This window comes from Sphaeramia orbicularis, chromosome 14 (assembly GCF_902148855.1).
Source record: "Sphaeramia orbicularis chromosome 14, fSphaOr1.1, whole genome shotgun sequence".
NCBI lineage: Eukaryota > Metazoa > Chordata > Actinopteri > Kurtiformes > Apogonidae > Sphaeramia > Sphaeramia orbicularis.
In genome coordinates, this window is record NC_043970.1 from 3,711,118 (window position 1) to 3,716,189 (window position 5,072).

A 5,072-nucleotide genomic window follows, 5' to 3' on the forward strand; every position below is an offset into this window, starting at 1 on the left:
CATGTTTCCGGTTGTCTGAGATGAACCAGTGCACAGGTCACTGATCAAACACACTGCATTATGGTGCATTCACTGACCACTGGGATTGTGTGTGTGCATCAAACCCACTGCCTTTGAACAGACCCCACTCACACATATTGAATGTTCAGTCTGACTTCAGAATGACTGTGTGTCCACCAGCGCTGATGTTAAACTAACTCTAACCTGTGACTGAGGATCCACAGAGTGGACCTGAGGCCTGTTTGAGTCCAGTCTGAATGTAGACAGCACCCTCTGTTGGAATCCAGTTCAACAACAGCACACACTCACTGTGTCCTTCAGCTCCACATTCAACACTAAAGGGCCTTTTATTGGTGTGTTCTTTGTTCTGCTGTTTTCTTTGAGGACGTTGTGTCTCTGGTTGAACTGGTCCATGAGTCCTATTTAGTTCCTGTGTCACTAATGACTGACAGGAGGCTTTGAAAGAGTCCACCCTCACACTCCCGTCTGTCCAGGGGCTTTTGTGTCTTTAAACATGTCCGTGTGTTGTTGTGGGTCCACAGACTCTGTCAGACTGGTCCATGGTTCCAGTCTGTGTTCAGGCAGACTGGAGGTCCGGTCCAACCAGTCCTGGTTCTCAGTGTGTGAAGAGGATTTGGACCTGAATGATACCCAGGTGGTCTGTCGGGAGCTGGGCTGTGGGGCTCCTGGGCTCCTCCAGGGGGCGCTCTATGGAGAGGGGGAGGCTCCAGTCTGGACCAGTGAGCTCCAGTGTGAAGGAAATGAGTCTGCTGTCCTGGACTGTAGAAGGTCCAGCTCAGCTGGGAAGACCTGCTCACCTGGAACAGCTGTTGGACTCACCTGTTCAGGTACCAAGGGGGCGTGGCTTTCATATGACAGACTTTTACACGTCCAATGAGAGAATGAGGGATCACACAGGTCATTCCTTCCCACAGCCATCAGAATACAGAACAGTTCACAGGACCCCCCCCCCCCCCATATCACACCATGTGCAAATATAATGTAAACATGAATATAATACTTACATTTAAATCTAAATTTATATAAATACTTACAAAAATAGCAGATTTTTCATGTTTCGTAAGTGTATATTTTCAGATTATCTTCCCTGCACTTTATTGTTGTATTTGCTGTTGTCAGCTGTGGAAGTTCACCATCTTATCTTATCTTATCTTATCTTATCTTATCTTATCTTATCTTATCTTATCTTATCTTATCTTATCTTATCTTATCTTATCTTACCTTTCTTGGACTCCTTTCTTTGTCTGTGTAGGTTCTCATTTGTCCAGGTCATGGTTCTTCTCGGTTCTACTGGACTGCTTCAGCTCTTTTGAAAACGTTTCGTCTCTCTTCGTCTCTTGGATGACAGTCCAAACATTTTCTAAACAGCTGAACCAGTCCTCCTGTCTTTGTGTCTCTGCTCACAACCAGGTGGTGTCAGGATGGTGGGACAGCCGAGCCACTGTGCTGGTACTTTGGAGATCCAACACCAGGGACAGTGGAGACCAGTACAAGACTATGATGGAGACTGGGACCTTAAGTCTGGATCTGCTGTGTGTCAGTATCTGGACTGTGGATCAGCTGTTTCAGTCAACAGAACAGATGATTCTGCAGACAGACGTGTGTGGTTGGTCTCAGTTCCTTGTGTAAAGCTGACATCTGGACTGAGGGACTGTGTTGGACTATATGATTCTTATACAGACTCATCTGGTGTGGAGGTGGTGTGTTCAGGTACAAATGGACACAAACTGTGTCTGAACTGAATTCTCAGTGACCAGATGGTTCTGACTCTGATGTTTAAAGTTACATCTAATGAATCTGTTCATTTCATCAGTTGATTATTTTGTCTCAGTTCATTTTTTTTTTTCTGTAAAATGTGTCAAATATTGACCTTTGACCTTTGTAACGTCCAGATCCCAAATGAACGTCTTCATTTGGACCAGATGAGGCTGAAAACACAAACATATTTCACATTAGTCTCATTTAGGACAAAAGGACCAAATGTTGACATGTGAGACTGTAAAACCACCACATGTTTGTCATTTTTTACCCATAATGCCTTTGAAGGTCAGCTGTGGTGTAAATGACCCATTCCTCCATGTTTTCATTGGTCAGTGTTCATCCCATCCCAAACTCCTGTGGATCAGATCCATCTGTGTCTCTGAGGAGGATGGATTCTCTGACTGCTTGTTTGTGCTCATGTGTGCTGCTTGGTCCAATCATGTCTCTGTGTGTGGACAGATCTGCTGCCTCAGCCCAACATCTCCCTGTCTGACGGGGTCTTTGGGGTCTACCAGCAGGGGTTCTGGGTGCTCGTCGACTCCGACTTCACCATCACATGCTCCGTCCGACCACAGTACCCAGGAGGCTCCTTCCAGCTGATCTCTGACACCAAGAAGCCGCTGAACCTCACCCTGCCAGCTGTCAATCACTCCGCCCACTTCCTGTTGTCTTCCATGGGCTACGCCCACCGAGGGAACTACACATGTGTTTATCACGTGGACGTTTATAACCACAGCTTCTCGTCGTCTCAGAGCCCCACCCTCTATCTCACTGTCGGAGGTAACACCAGGACAAACACACACAAAACACCCACAATGCATCAGTAACAGTCACATGACCATGTTCCACAACGTTCCCAGTGAGCAGAGTGAACAGGTGTGAGCAGAACCACGTTGGTAGAACTGAGATCAGGTAAACCTGGTCCAGTTGAACCTGTCAGAGACTGGGCTGAACCAACAAACACTCCTTTAATCTGAGCTCAGTTCAAAGCACAGTTGAGTTTAAACCCAGGTTTAAACCCAGTCCATCCAGTTGAATGTGAAGCCCAGTTAGTGTCCACAGTTCAAGGTGCATCTGTACATGTGTGTGTGTGGTCCACATGTCCAGGGTCTAGAGGGGGTCCACTGGTATCAGTCAGTCTATGAGCTGCAGCAGATGGAGGTCTGGACCAACACAGTTGGACACATGGTGTCAAATCTGTCCAATAGGACGAGTCCACTTCAACAACATCAACCAACACTTTGAATTCAACTGTCTGCCTCATTTTCAAACTCTTCTTTAAACCCACCTCTGTTCTTTGGCTTTTCACACCGCGTAGGTTGTTGATTTGATGTGCACGGATATTTGATCTGGGGTGGACAGACTATTGATTTAGGATGTTTCACTGTGTTTTTATCTTAGTATTTGATCTTCTTATTGTGTTTCTTTTACTGTACAGCGCTGTGGAAACCTTTGTGTTTATTTAACCCATAAAGACCCAGTGTTACTGTAGTGGCACTTCCAGAATATGGTTTTCTATATATTTAAGTTTTCTGAAGTGATTGATCACAATTTATCATGACATAAGCCTCTGTATTTTGTGTTTTTTCAGTGAACATCAGGTATTTTCCTGTATTTAATTTATTGATCATGTAGACGTTCATAAAAGCTCAGATTAAAGTTGAGGGTTTTTATATCAGAAACAGAGAAAACTGAAGAAAAAGTGACTTTTTCTGCAAAATACGAACATAAACCCAGTGTGTCCATCCACTGTCATTGATCCAACTCCATGGGTTTTACTGGTGAATCAGTGTTGGAAAAGTTGACGCCGTTTCCACAGTAACTACGGAGCCTATGAACGTCCAAATGGGTCATATCTGATGACCATGAAAAGATGAAGAACTGTATTTTACACCAATTATTGACATGTATTGATAGGATTAGTGGATCAACAGGAATGAAACAGTTTAGTTCAGTAGATGGTTTTGGTTGTCAGTGGACGTTTGGGTCTTTAAGGGTTAAATTTGTGCTTTATCAATAAAAATGGATTGGATTGAACTTCAGCTCAGAACTCAACTCATAGTTTCAATAAACCAGTCCGACTCCAACCTGTCAATCAAGGTGGTTTAGACAGAACTGAGAGGTAATGGAGAAATAAAACAGCAGTTTGTAAAAATATGAGTGTGAGTGGAAAGGACATGAAAGCTGGAAAATGATCAGATGAAAACATGTTGGAACACAGATGTGAAACAGTGAAAGTTGAGTTTCTAATGGATCAGTCTGTTTTTGAGGCTTTTACAGACGTATATTTGCACTGGAGTTCCAGACGGTAAACACTAAACTAACTATAAAAATTGATCACATACATATCAGATTTAGGATCACATATAAAAGTGGTCTGGGTCAGATTAGTGCTGTTCAAACTGTCTGTAATAGATCAGATCCAGGTCACATATGGGCAGATAAATGGGATTTGGGCCTCGTTTACCTGCATCTGAACGGAGCCTCAGACACAAATGTGACTTCAGTCTGAACTCAGACTCAGAATCCCACTGAGCTCAGAACAAACATCCTCAGGATGAAAGTATGTCCCATTGGTGCAGGTTTTCTGCAGACTGAATACACTGGGCTACAATTATGACCCCGCCCCCCAAAGGGAAGGCAAGGGCTATTGTTTTTGGCTCAGTTTGTTTGTTTGTTTGTTTACACTTTATCAGTAAAACTATTGTTTGAATTCAGTCCTAATTGGGTTTATAGATTACCAGTGACCCAGAATAGATGTGGTTACCTTTTGGGAAAAGTAGGTCAAAGTTCACATGTTTTATGAATTTTTAAAAATCATTTTTTCCCATTTACTTATAATGGGTGAAATTTCAAATGTTTATAACAACATCAGTTTTGTTTTAATTTACTTCAAACTTGACTCATATATAGAGGCTTGTGTTCTCCATCACTCTGACATAAATCTAAGGCTCATGTATTTTTTCACATTTTGGGTCAATAATTTCCATTTTTTCCCCCATTTCTCTAACATTGTGGTACTCCACCGTTATAAAGGATCGGGAAATCAGTAAAAAAAAAAAAAAAAACATCCATCAAAACTTCATCATTTCTAATAAACTTATTGTGAGAAAACAAATGAAGTTGTTGTAATAAATGAATGTGATTAAAGTTGCTGTGGGTTAAATGTTGAGCTCTGGGGGTGAAGGTTCGAGTCTGTGACTTTGAAATAATATCAAAACAGACAAAAGTCCTGAAAACATACTGTGCATTTATTTATTCAACTTCATGAACATTATCACGACACAAGG

The 5,072-nt window shown here is 42.4% G+C and overlaps 1 long non-coding RNA gene across 1 annotated transcript; it reads left to right on the forward strand.

The window, feature by feature from the left end:
* The first annotated feature begins 793 nt into the window (after positions 1–793).
* Positions 794–2,298, forward strand: LOC115432680 (uncharacterized). The gene is made up of 3 exons (XR_003937228.1): positions 794–848; positions 1,432–1,731; positions 2,242–2,298. It is a non-coding gene; the product is annotated as an uncharacterized LOC115432680 (long non-coding RNA).
* Positions 2,299–5,072: the final 2,774 nt, after the last annotated feature.